The sequence below is a fragment of the Orbicella faveolata genome, unplaced genomic scaffold, assembly GCF_042242905.1.
Source record: "Orbicella faveolata isolate gen_17 unplaced genomic scaffold, um_ofav_v1 contig_47, whole genome shotgun sequence".
NCBI lineage: Eukaryota > Metazoa > Cnidaria > Anthozoa > Scleractinia > Merulinidae > Orbicella > Orbicella faveolata.
This window is the reverse complement of record NW_028301577.1, coordinates 11805001-11823350: the sequence shown is the minus strand read 5'-3', so window position 1 is coordinate 11823350 and position 18350 is coordinate 11805001. Positions and strand designations below refer to the sequence as shown.

The 18350-nt window shown below is 39.8% G+C and overlaps 1 long non-coding RNA gene and 1 pseudogene across 1 annotated transcript in view; both read right to left on the bottom strand.

Annotated features, from left to right (window-relative positions):
- Window positions 1-382: 382 nt before the first annotated feature.
- Window positions 383-1649, bottom strand: LOC149097173 (uncharacterized; annotated as a pseudogene).
- A 1037-nt stretch (window positions 1650-2686) lies between these two features.
- The window catches only part of LOC110039609 (uncharacterized), a 71060-nt gene continuing 55396 nt past the window's right edge, over window positions 2687-18350 (bottom strand). The window contains exon 8 of the long non-coding RNA XR_016204315.1: window positions 2687-3616. This is a non-coding gene — a long non-coding RNA (uncharacterized LOC110039609). The remainder of the gene's footprint in view (window positions 3617-18350) is intronic.

The window sequence follows — 18350 nt, the reverse complement described above, 5'->3', positions numbered from 1 at the left end:
AGGCATCGACTTGGGGCTAACTTTCTCAGTTACTGACTTTTATGTAGTAGGCTTAGTAATTCCAGGAAACCATCTTGACTCTTCATGTACAAGTTAATTTGACATTTGTCGGTAAACTTCTGTCAATAACATTTCGTGCTTAAAACTTATAATTTGTTCCACTACTCCATGGACAGCTCTCCCGTTATGATTATGGCTCCAGTTGGCTGAAAACGCATTAAACACGCGTACGCATTGCGGACCTATCTTTAATTTGTGTTCGCCCCTCGCCATGGACAAGAATGGGTCCTCCTCCTCAGGGGAATCGGGTCTTTTGCGTTTGCACCTGTCAATGTTATGTCATTTGACGATGAATAACTTTGAAGTATGTACTACATTATCATTAAAACACAATTTTTAGAAGCGATTGAAAATTACTGTACTTATGACCATCTTCCTTTTTCGTGATTTTTGCCGCTCCTATAGGACTAATAGCTTTAAGGTCAGCAAGGAGACTTGGCTCCACTTCCCATGTAATAACTTCCCTGTCGTCTTTGTCCTGCCTTAAATCAAGTTCTTCTCCTGCATCATCATCAAATTCCTGCTCTAGAGGATTAACTGAGGGTGGGATTACGTCCGCTACTAATTTGCTTACTTCACTTGTGGAGGCAGGAGCTTTTCCTCCACCAGTTTTTCTTGCTTCACGACGACGTAAGTCATGCTCCTTTTTCGACTGGAGTTTCAGCCGCCTCCAGCATCATTAGTGCTTACTGAGGTCTCGTCTGATACCGTTTGGATTTTGGGAGTTAAATTTAGTTAAAATTTCTTTCCATGCCTTTACCTTTTTTGCCAGCGTTTTACTGTCATAACCTTTGCTTTCCGCTTCTGGAAAGTCTCTACTCAATTCGGCCAGTAAAAGTTTTTCTTGTTCGCTGAAATTTTTTGAGCGACTTGTTTTAGAAGCCATGTTGCAGTGACATAACCACTATCTGGAAAGTTGCCTACGTAGTAACTCCGCAGACAATGCATTTCCTTGTGAGACATGGTTTAGCCATTGGCTCGAGAAAACACGGTTCAGTCGCGTTTCAATAATGAATTTTAAACATCGTTTAGCCGTTGTTTACCAACACAACGTCTAAACCGCGGCTCAGCCCTAAACAATGATTAACTTAGACTTCGTTTAAATAATCGGCCCAAAGTGTCTAGTATCTCTGCTGACTTATGAGTGACGCTAAAATTAAGCTCTACGAACTGAATGCGTCTTAACCAGACTCAAGTGTGAGGGGGCCTGACCTCTTACCTGCTAGTGTCCGATTATAAAATATACGCATGCACGCGAGTGGACTTATAGTCTTATAGGTTTGTTTAGACTTGCTTGTGTCGTCACTGGAAAATGAAAAACTTTTACTCCGCCATCAAGCGGGCAAAAGTAAAAAAGAAAAACGAGTTGTTCGTCAGTATTGATTGATGCTTTTAATGCTGTTTGCACACTTCTGACTGGCATCTGAAAATCGCCTTTTCAAGTTTTCAATATCCTTCTGTATCGTAGAAAATGTCTTACACAGTCCTCGGGCTCGTCTTTGCCGCCTCGCCGTAGTTATTTTACTCTTCAGTACTTTGTCGCCGTGCAAGCAGCCCATCACTTCAGGCAAATCAGCCAGGTAACGCATAGTTAACTATGGGGAACGCGACAAACGAGCGAGTGGCGCACACACACTTTAGTGTCTCATTTATGGCAAGAAAAGCTTTTTAACTCACAGTACGTTCAACCTTTGTATTAATTTCCTTCTTTGCGAATATTTGATCGATTCGCACGCTTTTAAACACCTTTCTAAAACAATCAAGATAAACTGCGTGAAAAGGATGTTAAAGTGGTTAACTCTCTTTATATACCCGGTGCTTTGTAGAAAAAGTGAAATAACCACGACGTAGTGAGTAAAATTTCATGCTACGGCTGCACCAATCTCATACCTCGAATCTTCGTCCCTTACCGCGCACACTTGAAGAAACAACCGACTCCGCTGGATTTCCGGACCGCAATAGCGGAATAGTGAATTTTGGGGAAATGTGACTTCCGGAAACCGCAGTGAAGCCCACCGTAGCGATTTGCCTAAACTCGCTATAATAACAACCGTAATGATACAAACTTCACTAGGGATTTTTTGTGGGCAATATGTAATTTTCTTAATTAATTACGTGTGCTCCAGTGCTCGAAAGTGAAAGTGAGAATCACCAGGCCAGGCTTCTTTTATACCCGATCTCCCTGTTTAAGCCTTGACTCTACCTCAGTAACTTGACTAAGGCAGAGGGGAGAATCGTGATTTCCTTTAGAAGTCTTCTACTTTAACAATCTATCACAGATTAAACAGATGTGCAAATTGAACATTTCAGAGACAGAAGTTGTAGAAGTTTAAATTAATTCTCATTTGTGGAGGGGAAATCAGGATCTTAACTTAATAAGATCGCATAAAATGATTTCACTGTGCAGAGTTAAGAGCGCCGACTCAATGCGGAAGAATATTTTTGTAGATATAAACCTCATGTCAACCACTTGACAAAAAAGGTATAAACAACAGGAGAAACATACTTTTTCCCAAACGTAGGGAAAGTTTCAGATTGTTAAAAAACGTTTCAATTTTCTACCACTAGCAATAGCCAAAGTCTGGAGTTGGTTCATCTCTAGCTTTTACATAACAACAACAACAACAACAACAACAACAAACTTTATTTCAACCACGTACGTAATTACTGTAAAAGGACTGTATTCTCCTAATATATAAAATGACTACAAGCTAAAATATTCTATTTATTCCGAAACTGTCATGATGAGAACGAATACTTTTAAGAGCAGATCCATTAGCGAAAACCTCCTTTTTATTAACGGTTTACAAATACAACCCAAGAGACGAAACATTATCTGGACTACTACTTTTGTTTGTCGATTTTGAAAATAGGTTTTGACACCTAAGAGTGACCATTTATCCAGCAAATGTTCAAGTATACTGTATTTAAAAAACTTTGGGACTTCGTTGAAAAATAAAAAAATAAAAAAATAGAAATAATAAAAAATAAAAAATAAAATAAACAAATCGAACAATTTTAAACTGAAATTCAAAGCATGGTAATAAACCATGGTTGGTCATTCGAGTTTTTGAAAAGAAATAGAACACCTTGACGAGTTTCATGAAGAGCCCAGCTTGAGCTCATTTCTCCTGAATTCCTATGGCCCTCTTGTTTCTTCTCGACTATTTCAAAACCTTTTATGGTGCTGCATACAAAGTTAATATACAAGAGCTGCCAGCCGTGCGGCTCTTCTATCTACAACATAACTATTTACACTTACATTACATTTTTGCTTTCACTAATTACTTAAAAACTCGATCTAAACTGGTTACTTGTCTAATAAAAATAAACAACCAACAAACACACTGACTGAAAGTAGTTTTCTTCTCTTTGTTACTTCCGGCGGATCGAGGTACTAAGACAGTGACTTTTAGCTCGGAGGGCTCCGCCAATGGTACTGCAAGCTTTCTGTTTACGCTGGTCACGCTATTCTAAAGATACGTCCACTCGTCAGCCATAGGAACAACTTCAGTGACTGATATTGGCTATAGGATGAGGCAAAAACAGGATCCACCTGGTGTTAGAAAACAACAAGAGAAACGTTAATTGTTTTTCTCGCGAAGTCCCTTCCCCGTTTTCAAAATATCTCAACGTCATCAGTACATCACAAACATATTGCACCAACATATAACAACTGCCCTTCGAGATCTACACTTTATTAACCAACAGATCACGCACAATCTCCAAAAGTCCTTCTATCGCTCTCAAGATTACTCATGGACTCTAGCGGCTTAATTATCCACCCTAGTAAGTAATCAAGTACAACCTTTCTTTAAACAAGATAAGGATTTAAACTTTGCAGCTTGTGGGGTCGTGTCTAAATAGATAAATAAAATTAATAGATACATAAACAATGATTACAAAATAAGGCTTAAAACTTACTTATACGTACAAACGTAAAATATATATTGACAATGAAAGATCCTATCTAATTAATATTCTAATTTATAACAAGAGATTATTAACTTGAAGGTAAGACAGTGAGTCTCCCATATAGGCCTTCTACCCAAGGTAATCCCTCTTAAGTTTAGACATGGCAGCCAGTTCCTCCGAGGATGTCACTCGCGCGATGCCTTGACAGCCGAAGCGACCTTCTCAAAACTACCCGAGACGAAATTGCGGGAACGTCATTTTTTATAAGTTTTGATTTCGTTTAATAGCAGAGATGTTTTCTTCACTCTCAGCCGTCTATTTGTTCGGAGGGCTTTCGTTTGTTTTCTGCTCGTTTGCCTGTTCATTCTTTCGCCGCTTATTCGGTTTTGGAGAGTTTAATTAATAGTGTGTTGTAAATAGTATTGGCTGTGCTAGTACTGTTAATAAGTGCATGAGTGGAAGGCAAGGGAGTTAATCCCCCATATCGGCCTTAAACCCATCGTAACCCTCTTTTAAAAAGTTCTTTTTAGATCTTTTGTAAGATTCAGTATTCCCACGAGGGTTAACTGATAGCCAATCAAATGTCATGAGCCTTACCCACGTGGATAGCTGAGCCGATTCCCACGCAATGCTACGTGTCTTTCGCGAAATGATCATCAAACAAAATGGCTGGACTTGTGGGAAGCGCCCGCGTGCATTCATTTTGTGAACCAAGGCGAGTCAAAAGGTGTTTGTATTTGAACAAGGCAGATTGGAAAAGAATCGTACAGCAGGATGAGTTTTATAGCCCAACTGTGCTGAAATTATGAGAGAATATTATTAGCTGGCGAAAAAGTGGAAGCCGCGATTGAACAGACGAATATAAACATCACAACATCGTCACGAATTTCGATATTTTTATCGCAGTGAGTTCAAAGTCCCTTCGGTCATTGAAATCTATGCAAGAGTGTTACATTGTATTTCGGTGTTGAAAAATTGAAAGCTGCGATTGAACCCGGGGGGGGGGGTACTTTGGGAATTTCTGGGTGGGGGTGTGCGCTGGGACCCTGGAACCTTTAGCCTATACCAGAGCTAGTTCAGCTGAATTTTGCTACCCTATGCTAGAGTAAACTCCCCAAATCCCCCCATCTATCGACACTGTTGAGGCTGATTTGCGTAAATTTAAATTTGCCGATTTGATTTTTTTATATTTTTGAGTGACAATTCCTGGTTTCCTTTGTCTAGATAAAATCTTAAACCAACTAGTCAGTTTTGTGAAAAATTATACCCTATTCTAGACCCAAACGCTCTAATTTATACACCCTATCCTAGAGTAAACTGGTTGAAAACCATACCCTTCCCAGCGGCACATACCTATATAGCCCATATATGGCAGTGCCACCCCCGGGGATTGAACAGGCAAATCGAATATAAACATCACAACCTCGGCACGAATTTCGATACTTTTTATCGCCGTGAGTTCAAAATCCGTTCGGTCATTGAAATCTACATTCTATTAGCTTTCTGCGTCAATTTTGATTGCTGCTTCGGAACGAACTGTTGAATCTGAAGTGGCTTCTTGCTGGCTTTCGTACAATAATCGTCATACTCGTTCTCAAGAGGTCTCACAGATGCAGGAATTATGTTAGAGACTAGTCGACTAATTTGAGTACGTGAAAAGGGAGCTTTTCCACCGCCTGTTTTTCTGGTCTCCCTTGAGTGTTTGTCGAACTCTTTTTTCGTCTCTATTTTCATTCTTTTCCAACAGCCTTGAAGTGTCTTCAAATCCCTGTGATTTCCACTCGGGTTTACTGCGTTAAAGTGGTCTAGAAATTAGTGGTGTAACGATTAATCGAATTCTCGATTAATCGCGATTATGAACGTTCGGTTCGATTCACAATTCTTTGATTCCACGTTTCGATTTTGGTTCGATTTTTTGCATACCTTTCTCAGAGTGCCCTCAATGAGTTATTTCATTGTGAAATCAAAATATAGAACTCTTTAAAATGAGCATTTTTGATTGACGAGTAAAGACGTTCGCAGTTCGTGCGCCATTTTGTGTTACGTGGTAAAAATGTTGCCCTTCTAACACCCCTTGCGAATTTCCATATAAGGCAAACCATGTGCAACACGCTCATTGTACCCTAAAATTGAGGGTTTAGGGTTGTAGGTCGTTTACATTGTGTATCATGTTGTAAGAATAAAAAAAAAAAAACATTAATATTTTGCATAATCGAATCGAAATAATCGAAATCGAAAGGCAATAATCAAAATTGAATCGAATCGCAAGGGATATGAATCGTTACACCCCTACTAGAAATGCATTCCGCGCCTTTTCTTTTTTCTGTAAACTCGCTTTATTGCAACCCTAGCTTGTTTTCACTCTCTTAAAACTGTTCCCCAAGTTCCGCAAGGAGTAATTTTTCCTCCTCGCTGAAATTCGTTGACCTGCTTTTACTTGCGGACATGTTTTCCATTCATTAATTTACACGTAACTTATCATGCATGCTGAAGGTAACACAATAGCAGGACTTGCCAAACCACGATTTAACCGTGGACCTCGTGAAATTCGGGTCGTGTACGTCTTAATGATGCAAATTAAGGTGATTCCCTGGTAAAAGAACCCGCCATAGATTTCCGATGAAACTTGGTATGCTGTTGTTACAGGACAAGGCGTTATTAAAAGTTATTAAAAAGAGGGGGTCACCGTGCTTGTTTTTATGCCACAATGCTGACAAATGTGGTTATTTAGGTGACTTTTGGTAATCTCCGTGAGCAAAAAATAAGCTCGATTATTTTTCAATGCAGCGCGTTATATCACACAGAGTTTGACTTTCTTTGATTGTTTATTCACCTACGTCCCAGAAAAAATGTCTTCAAATACACCGAATGCAGATATGGCGGACCGCTCGGTTGTCGCCCGGGACGAGTCGCATGCAAGCAAGGCTAGTCAGGCTTTGATGTTTTGTTTTGACAGAAAAGTCTTGCTTCGCCGTCGATCTGGTCTGTTTTTGTTTCGCCCTCCCTATAAGTTGTTGTGTTCCTGAATGCCACCAGAAGGAATTGAAATCTTCCACGGCAGAGAAAGTGTTTTTTTTTTGTTTTGTTTTGTTTTTTCGTTTCCGCGGTCGCCTCTCAGGGAAAACAGACGAAGGAAAGTGGTTCACGATCGCCGAGGGAACTGTTAAAGTTTGTTCGTTCAGGCTGGGAGATCTTATGCACCTATTAATGGTTTGCCCCAGGATGGAGGGGGGGGGGGGGGGGGGGGGGCGGGCAACCCACGGGAATTTGACTTTGTGAGGCTCTCCCAGGGTAGGAATTTTGACGTCCACAGCGATCCCCTGGGTGGGAAATTTGACTCTGTCGCCAACTTGGAAAGTGGAGAGGGCCTGGGAGCGAGCGGCCATCTTGGAAAAAGCCCAGAAGTCATTTGGATGAGCTTCCCGCGGTTTTGCTGTGCTTTTCACAATGGCAGAACGGAAGGTAAGGATTATCTTGATGCTTTTAAAGTAAAAATTGTTGTTTTTAACACCCATCCGTTATCTATCTTGAAGTTTTGTAACACATAGTGTTTCTTTCTGTCGGATTTTGAAAGAAATATTCGCACAGAACCTTATTTTAATACATAAACATTTGCATCCTACTTAGCATGATTTCACTAACATGATTTCACTGAGTTTGTTGACATTACTGTACAGGATCTGTGATCCCCAGGGGTGGGAATTTGACTCTCAATGGAGACCCAGGGGTAGGGAAATTGACACTTGAAGACCTGAAAATTTCAAATTCCCCTGGGGTTGCCCGCCCTCCCTCCCCCCATCCTGGGGCAAACAATTGATAGGTGCATTAGAAAATGTGTAAGCGACCACATTTAGCTCCAAGTCGTTCTCATTTGGCTCAAAACATTCACTGGATACAACGATGGGGGCAGTTGAAGTTCATTCGCTTGGTTATTACACCGTAGTAGTTGTTTCGTCCGATTCAGTGCGAGTGGACGCGAAGTCAACTTCTTCCTTTGAGACAAAGGATGTTTTTCAAGAGGAGCTTTTCTTTACTTTGGGGAAGGTACTGGCCATGTAAATCGTGTTGGAACACCACGAGACACCACATAAGCTCGTCATTTATACGATTTTTCCAAGATCTTCTAATGTGAAATGTAGCGAACAAACTTTAGTTCCTGCGGCGATCGTGAACTCCTTTCCTCCGTTTCAACGAATTGCATTGATCCACTATTTTCCCTAAGCTTAAGAGGCGAACGGTGGAAAATTTATATCCCTTCTCGTGGCGTTCAGAAACACAGCAGCTCGTAGCCACAGCTAAATAAGACAGACCAGATCGACGACGAAGCGAGACTTTTCTGGAGAAGCGTTGTGAAAACTAAACATCAAAGCCTGACTAGACTCGCTTTCATGCGACTCGTCCCGGGCGCCGACCGAGTGGTCCGCCATATTTGCATTCGGTGTACACCCTGTATTTTTTTCTCTTTTAAAGGAAACATAATTCGGACATGCGCTGTTGGGCCCGTTATGTCTCTCTCTGTAGATTTTATTTCGTTTGCCAAAAAAGTAGCCATAGATTTCTGCTAATTTTTTTCTCAGTTATTGAGGATACTGTTGTCATTGAATTTATGGAATATAAAATATAGGTCACCATGCTCGTTTAAGAGAAAACGAGCATTTATTTTGCTGTCGAGCCTAGCTTGAGGGAAATCTCTTTCGTTGTGTCACACGCGCTCATTTGCGCGCGCTAATGACGCGAAAATCGTGTGCAGTAGGGATGCGCAATGCAATACTAAGGAATCACCTTAAACCAAGCTTAGGCGTGATTTATGAAGAACTCGTCTTAGCCGTGATTTGTATAGGTAATCATACAGTTTTTCTCGTTCAATTTGGAATTAATTTGCACGAGTGAGTTTTTCGTCATCATTTTACGTGATATCATTGGCTAAGAAAATTTCCTATTGTCTTTCAGCCAATCATAATCCAGAATTTCAATGTGTAATTTGTACTGGTGTTACACTTGAACTGCACTGCTTCCAGCCACTCAGAATCGAGTAATTTTTTCATGTTTATTATTAAGTTTTAAACCAGGTCTAACCTAGGCTTTAAAAACGCATCGATTTGAAAACGCTCTCGAAAGTGGATCCAAATGGAAACGCATACATATCGATTGGTGTGGACAGTCGAGCTTACGTCATCCGCAAAACCATATCGCAGTCGCGCCTCTTTCGAGCATGCGCGTATCGTTTAACCATGTCATTCAGCGTTTTCGATCGTTTTAGTGTGGACAGCTGAAAACGCTGCGAAAATGGTAATGTGGACGTAGATCGATCAATGCGTTTTCGGTGTCATGACACCGAAAACTAATACCGTTTGAAAACGCATTAGTGTGGATGGGGCTTCAGAAGTCTATTTTATGTATATTTTGCAGAGAAACAGGCCCAAGATCTTTCCTATACTACTAAAAAAAAAATAGCAGAAAAACATATTTTATTACTATACCAGGCTTCTAAATTTAAAATGGGGTTAAAATAGTCTGTTTTATAAGCTATTTGTTGGTTTGTTTTGAGAAAATAGAAATAAAACAAACCACTGCTTTTCATGTATTTCAAAATAGGGTTAAAGTGCACTTAACCCCAAAAATTTGTTTTCGCTAAAACGAATCTACTTGTTATTTGAAATAGTTCTGCGAAAAAATTGTTGGATTCCGTTAAATCCTCGATTTTCTGTGCCCCGGCGAAATCTCGAAAATAGCTCCAAAACATCGCCATTTTGTTTCACGACCGAGTTGGAGGAGAATGGGTCCAGCGGCTCTTGTGACGTCTACCCAGGAAGGTTGGATATCTCACGTCCTCTCATTTCCTTCGGGATGCTGCAATACACATTCGAAAAGTGCGCTGAAACACCTTCCAGAGGTGCTATCGGCTGTTACAGCAATATTCCAGATTTAAAGAAAGATATGCTGTACAATTTACTGGCGATGATCGGCTAATGGTGCAATAAAGACGTAAACGATGGTTGATTTTGTCGAACCGAAACAAGCGAACTGAATCTGTGAGAACCATTGAAGAACTCTCAGTACAATTTGTTCCGCAGACTTTCGAACGCTATTTTCATAAATTTTCTGCTTAGAGCTAACCAGCAATTTGTACAAATACTACCGACAACCTATATCTTCCAATCCCGCAGTATTTATAACATAACCGGCAAAGTTGTGTGATCTGATCATGATTAAGAAGCGTTATACTGATATGTAAATAGATCGCAACTGTACGCCGCTAACCAACACTTATTTCTCTTTCGATTTAGATAAAAGTCGAAGATTAATCCTTTAGAATTACATGATAACAAAATTTTTAGACTCACAGAGTTTTTCGAAGGTTTGGAAATCAGCAGTGCGACAAAGATTCTGTGCAATAGCGTAAAAAATATGACCGCGTAACATTATCTGCGGACCGCTTAGGGAACACATCCTTTTCGCTTATCCGACGAATTTCACTGCAAACTTCAAGAACAATTTACATTGATTATTTGGAGTTACGACTTAAAACGTGTGACAATGTGAAAGCGGTAATTGTATGAAATGTTTCCTTCCGCCTTGCTTCCCGCAGCTTCAAAAATACAGGTCCAAACAATACGATTTTCAATCGATCGAAGCCAATGTTTTGGAGGTCATCAAGCCTCCAAAACTGCAACACGTACGTCGCTCTTATAAACATGAAGCATTCAACTGAAAGTAAAACACAAACTGGATTTAACAGAACAATCACACCTTGACAAAATACATTCTCGCTAAGGACAAATGTAAACGGGCTATAAACAAGCGTGGGAATCTTATGTTTAGTTGACGAAATTACCATCCAAAGCAGTCCTCGAGTTTTCTTTCTTACTTTTCGTTTGCCTGCTCCTCCACTTCGTATCTAGCTTTCCATTCCTAATATACAAGCAGCTCGTCCGCAAAGAAGTCTTCCCCTTCGTCGCTTGAAATATTGTAAATTGCTCTCAAAGCTCTAAGCAGTGAGTTCACAGTTGTCGAACGCGCTCGATCGAAGTTTATTTCGGAGTCTTCCGAATCGAAACTTAACTCTGACTCCTGTGACGAAAAAGAAATGATTCTGAGACAAAACTTGGACGTTTTAGTGCCAAAATACATCGGAACGATCAGTTTTGTGTTCCATTTTCTCGAGCAAATACAGAGAGTTGACTGAGACTCTATTGTGTTTGGTTCCTGGGTAGACGTCATCAGGCACCGCCGCCCCAGACTCCCTAAAACGCGGTCGTGAAACACTTCAAGCGCGACTTTGAAAGGGCATAGAAAATCGAGGATTCAACCAACGTCAAAAATTTCTTCGCCCAAATGCTTCAAATAAAGTCTAGATTCGTTTTAGCGAAAAAAAATTTGGGGGGTTAGGTGCACTTTAATATAGAAGTAAAACACCTATAAAATAGATACTCTGTTTCCCTTATCGAGGAAAACAGTAATAAATATAACTCAGAGAAATTAAAATAGGGTTAAAGTAGGTGTGATAGCATTAAAACAGCCATGGAATAGAAATAAAATAGGATATTTTTGTAAGTTATGGCATCAATTAAAACCATAACGTTAAAACATCTCTCGGAGAAAAATCCATCTGGAATAAGTTCCACTTAAAGGTCAGTTGGTTTCGTTCCGTTACCAAATCTTCCACTCTAATTAATCTTTTATTGACCAGCTTACTATTGAAGACAGATTGCCGTTGATGCAATGAAGTTGTTTTTCCATATGAGGGTGCTAGATATTTCTTCACGTGTGAGCTCTAATTCCCATTCTTGTGTAGCTCCAGAATAACACAATCCAAAGCTTTCCAAACACTCTTTTTAGTACTTGGGAAGATTAACGGGGAGTTTCTTGAAATCAAAATCTCTACCGTTAACTTCTTTCAAATAATTATACGTGGTAAAAAAAAAATTCCATCCGCTCGATTGCCGTCCGCAAATTATTCTTTGTGTCTTATAAGGATTTTGGTCTACACATTTACAAAGATTTACAGATAACATTACATGCACACTAACACTAAAATTAAATAAATAACAGAAAGGAAAATATACAGGCATTCAACTGTACGCGGTTTGATGTTTCCGTGACCCAACTAGTGATTTGAGATTGAGGTTATATACCTTAGCCCATTTAAGGAAGTGCAACCCTTATGTGCCTTTCGATTTAGCTATTTTCCATTTAATTTTGTAAATTAAGTCAATTCTAGACAGTTTAAAAACATTAAAGGGTGGTATCAAACTGTTGTTCCGACTTAATATTTATACTCCAATAGACCAATTTCGATATATTAAAATTCAGCCTAAAACAATAGACCCCAGTACGAGACTCTGGGAAACAACTACAGAGTTTGTGGGGTTTATTCCTCAGAGCCTCGTGCTGAGGTCTACTGTTTTAGGCTGAATTTTAATATATCGAAATTGGTCTATTATAAGCATAGATAGAGTTGCCAGGGTCATTACCAGTTCCAGTTACGACACAAGTGGCAGTTTCCTCCTAAATCGGCTCTATTGGGACAATTTTTACATACGCCGAAAAAAGCTTAAGGCGATGCTTATGTTTAAAATATTGAAAGGGCTTTACCCGGTGTACCTGCAGAATCTATTTAGCATCCATCAGTAGAGATTCTGAGACAAGACTTGCCCAAGCCACGCACAAATTATTGCAAACGTGCCTTTGGCTACAGCGCGGTGCTATTATGGAATACCCTACCCGTTAATTTACGGAAACTAGACTCTCTTGAACGCTTTCAAGGTGAATTGACCGACAGTACAACAACTGTCAATCGGGCTCCCACACGGCAATCTTGTTTTTACCGTGTTTCATTTAAACAAATAAAGTAAGCATGTCTGTCTGTCTGTCTATATGTATTTATGTAAGCCAATGCTTTACAAAAAAATGAAGTCATCAGTTGTACTCAAGTGACCAAATATTTTTTCCACTTCAATCCGAATACCTCAATCCGAATACACCAGTTAATCATCCCATAGCGATATTACATTAGGGCAAGATACAAGTACATGTCCGAGGGATTAGTCTACAGTCTAGCAATGGGAGCAGGCTTAAGAGTCCGCTTTACCGATTTTTTCCCACAGGCTGTTTGTTGCTAGTTATCTATTAAAAAAACAAACAAACAAACAAACAAAAAAAAAAAAACAGAAACAAAAACAAAAAAACTGATTCGGTTAACTAAAACTGCCGAATCAGTCATAGGACAAACTTTTTTTTTCTGTGTTCTGAATTAACTTTACCTCTACATAAACTCTCATGTTAACCGGTTCGTTAAAGGCCCATTTTCTCCTTGATGCATCGAGACCTTTAATTCTTGAATTTCGTGTAACGTGAAATTACGCAGAGCTTCGAAACCCTTGTCTTATCGCCCTTGTTGCATCGCATCGTGAACAAATCTCCAAATCGATGGCCATAACTATGTTCTCTGATTATTCTTCTCCATTTTCCTTTTATTATTTTGCGAGCAATTTGAATGTATTTGTAAATTTTGGCCCGTTTAAATTCAGAAGAGTCAGTGTGGCAACACGGTAGCGGTAACTTCGCAGCGTTGTTTTATATCAAAGTGAGGTTCAAGGAAGACCTACAGAGACTCTTTGTTCATGTTTGGTGCTTTTTACCTCGGAGCTTTCACCAATCTACTCAGCTTGTTGGAGCCGACTTACTGCTATTTGGAAACTGATTTGATGGCGAGTAAATTATACATGTCTGGATAACGTACTGTTTCCCGCATGTTTGATCTTTTTCCTTCAAGGTCAGTTTGTGTAATGGGTTCTGCGGCTTTAGTCAACTCTTCAGTGCTTTTTAAAGAGCAGATTAAAAAATTTGACTTGTCGCTACGTCTCTTCATCGACTGCAATTTTTATGCGCCATGGGGCATTCTACCTTTACTCAAGTTCGCAGCTTGCCTAAACTGCGTGATTTCTCCTTCTCGGGAACATCTCCGTGATCGATGAGGAGTTGTTTTGTTTTCCTCCAGTGTTTTAATGGGGAGCTCAACATTTTCTTCCTTTTGTCAAGCCGCATGGTCAACTGTATTTTGAACACAGTATAAAGTTAAAGGACAGGAAAATTGAATGAGAACGTATGAGTATTTTTCCCGCTGCAAATTAGGAACCATTACCACAATCAAAAGCATATCACCTTAAAGCGTTTAATTTCCCTCATCTGTTTCAAACAATGCTGCCGACTTTTTCCGACCAATGAAAATCACTCTCCTTATTTATGCCCATGTAAGAAAACTCTGAATAGCGCACTCTTCGCGAACTCGGCGTCAATTCTCGCAAAAAAAAAAAAAAAAATCATCACACCTGTTCAAAATGTTCTAAAGCGAAGAAGCTCTCGGCCATGAAAATAAAGATGATTTGTGTCTCGGGAAAAGCAGAGAGAGGAGGTTGTACTTGAAAGAGTTTCTTGTGAGTTGGCAGAAACTTTCCACATTTATCTGGACTCTTGTGCCAGCGAGTTCGAATCGGTAAAACGTTGTAGCAATCTGTCCGTAGTAAGCTAAGTGATATTGTACGGTCGATCGTTTCGTGTTATATGCAATGTAATAAGCGGTACAGAGGTTTCTTTATTAAAGCTGGGGTCTGCTAAGGCTCTTAGTCTTCGGAAACGGCTTCGTAAAGTTCTAGATTCATTATGAAGTCGAACGTCCACCCACCTGTTGGATCGATGTTAGGAACATCATTGCGAAGCAGATCGCAGCGATCGATGTTATGGAGGACAAGAAAAAAATAGAATTCTGCCAGGTTGCAAGTAATAAAAATATATATGTATGAATGAAGAGAACTTGTTCGTGTTAAAGTAAGAATTTATTCCCTTTCTCTAGTCATCCTCTAAAGTTTTTTTCTTTTTAAAGACTTTGACGAGACGAGCGCAACTAGTTTGTGATACACAGATACCTTGAACGTGTTTTTCACAAAAACAACTACAACGCTTACTTTATTAGACGAAACATTTACCGACCTACTGAAGCTGACGCTACGAACAGGAGCCCTACACCTGTTACTACAGTGACTATACCTTACATTAAGGGCACTTCTGAGACCATCTCACGGATCCTACAGCCCTACAACATTCGTGTAGCCCACAGACCTATAACTATGTTACGACACTTACTGACCAACGTGAAAGACAGAGACGAACCTAACGACAGACAGGGAGCAGTTTACAAGACCAAATGCTCCGAGTGCCAGGCTTCCTACATTGGTGAGACTGGCAGAAACCTTAACACGAGACTGACTGTACACAAACGAGCCACGAGAAATGGTGATGCCAACAATCACATTGCTGTACATCATGAACTGACAAACCACAACATTGACTGGGACTCTGCTCAGTGCTTAACCTACAGCCAAACTATTTTCAACGACTGACTCTGGAAAGCTGGTACACTAACCTAGAACAAACCCCTCTTAACAGATGTCAACAACTACCGGCGCCTTACAAACGACTTATCCATGACGGAAACGAAACCGACAAACGGAATTCTAACAGACCGACTTAACAATACACGGACCAAAAACCGACCTATTTGACTAACAATAGACGGATCAAAACCCACCAATGACTGATGACAAACTTTACACGAGTCTTTCAGCCAATACCATCATGGCTATACTGACCAATCACGTTCAACGGACCACACTTATAACATCATCGACTGACAAACACTATTCACTTGACTCTGAAGATGACTTCCGCTCAGGTTGTCGAAACGTCAGTCACCAACAACAGTTCTTTTCAGAACTACACTCACCCGGACGGTCACACTATACGAACTACTGATACTCCTGGGTTCAAACCATTTACTAAGTGTCTAATAGGCTGGCAACGAGACGATCTCGATTGTGTCGAGAAAAGTTATAACCAAATCAAAATGAATGAATTGCTTTTTTGGTGTGTGTGCGTAATTTACATGTGTACAAATAGTATCAAATCAAGGTGCTGAGAATAACTTGACCTTTTTGTTGTGACTTCAAGAAAAACACAAGTTTTGGAAATGACTGAGATTTTAATTCATTAGTAAGTATTTTATAATTTATGCACCTTCTTGTGGGGCTGGAAATTGTATCCTGCTTTTGCTTACTGGGAGTGGAGAACAGAAACCTGGAGAAGTGGTAACCAGACAGCTTATCATGAGAAAGCTGATAATTATAGCATTGGCTGCTAAATATAGCTCACCTTCCGACTTTTAAAAGGGAAACAACATTTCTCATTTTATAAAACATGTTTCGACATTCCAATGTAATTTTCAGTTGCAAATTTTCGACGGTTGTACATTTGAATTTTCGCTGTATACATGACTACGTTATAGAAGTACGCCATAAAATTTAGGTTAACAATTTCAATATTGGAATACACTGGGAACAAAGGCTGCGCGCGCGGTAACAGTAGCTAAGTTCCACAAATAACCTCTTTTTGATAATACAGAGGAAACGTCAGCTTGTCTATTTTAACTTGAATAAAGGTATTTAATTTTCCCCCCCTTGTTTTGTTGTTGTTTTTTTTTTTAACAGGTGTTTAATGATGGCATATATGTAGTGCAAAATTTCTGCCAGAATACCTGAAATAACACTCCTGGAGTTCTGAAACTTCAAAATTGTATTGGACCCCCCTACTATGCTAGGTACCCTTTAGTAGGAACTAAACCTCTAGTAAGAATTTGGTTGCCAAATATAGCTGAGCCTCCATGAGGAACTTAAAAAGAGGCAATACTTGGCTTCACACTAGAGCTTGTAAGTATAATCTAAGTACAGGTGGAATCTACTTTGAGTGTGAAGGGGTAAAATGAATTTACTTGGACTTTACTTGGTGACCATGGAAACGTTCGTAGATGAAAGTAGCCGAAGTGCGCCGCTAAGTATGGTCTACACCACACCTGAGAACACGCTTGACCAATAGGAAATGGAAGCTAACTGAAGGCGGTGTGCGGCGTTGCTACAATTCTTATGAACGGACCGATACTAGTAACCAACTTGATTGAATTTCATTTTCATAGACAGCCTTAGCCATCGCTTTTCATATCATCCGACACGGCAAATGCTTTTCTGCAAATTACAAACCAGCTGCTGTTTCAAGTTTCAACCAGGTCATTTCTTTGCAATCGCACAATTCTGTTGAACATGGGACGAATCACACGGAAATACATTTTCAAGGTTAGCTAAAGCCCTACAGCAATTCCTTTGCCGAAAACCGCGTTGTTGAGCCATTCTAGAGAACTACAGAAGATGTCGTTTGTTGTTTTGTGTTGCTGCTATTGCTGTGTTGCTCTTTAGCAACAAAGCAACTACACGCGTTTCTTCACGATTTTGCTGCCTAACAATCGCATTTGTGATACGTATGACTGATTTTACTGCGAAAATGCTCAAGTAATATACTTCGTCATCAGGTGTGAAGCCAAGTTTTTTCTAAAGTGCGACTTGAGATTTTCTAGTGCACTTGAGTCAAGTGCTAAATTGACACTAACTAAGCTTCTAGTGGGAAGCCAAGTAATGTCAGCCTTTTTCCATGCTTTGTTTATTTCTTTTTGAATATGGGTGATCTGATGACAGCATCTATAATAGTGCTTAAGGTCTGCCAGAATGCCTAAAATAACATTCCTGAGTCCTAACATTCAATTTTCCCCCCTACTTTGAACCCCGTAAATACGCTCAAACCTTCACTAATGATCATGCAACTCCTTGTCATCAAACAGTCACGGCAATGTCAGCTATGATTTTGGGCTCTGATCTTTGTCTATTTTCATAACTTCAGAACTGGTGCAGGGTCAAAACTGCTTAAACTGGCTTGAAATTGGCATATTGTTCTTCTATGTTTTTCAGACTGCAATGATTTTACTTTTTAATTTTCATGGGGGGTCATCCCCAAAATGTAGAGCTACAAGGGGGTGGGGGGGGGGGGGGCGGCAGGAAAAATTACTGATGAAGAGGGGGGTTATTAAATGCAAGAGGGACTATATTTTATCAAATCCCATCAGCCCCCCCTCCCACGGCCCCACCCCATAAAAAATGAACGGTCCCTAATGAGTGATGCCTCTTTCAAAATAACCAAAATAAATTGCAATAAATGGAGTAAATAAATAAATGCATAAATAATGTAAAATTGATAATAGTATTGTGGAGGTAAGTTATGGTTTGATTCAACAACCCCTCAGGTGAGGGCAATTAATGTAAGTGACAAAAAATATAAAATTACAAATCCAAGATTAATGTACTGCATGTATGTATCTATTTTGTGGATGAATGTGATAAACGTGATTTTTGTCTCGCTCAACTTGCTTGAATGTGTTTAAAGTAAAACGCCTACTAATGAGTTTGCCTCAGACATTGCCACTGGCAATATCAGTATTC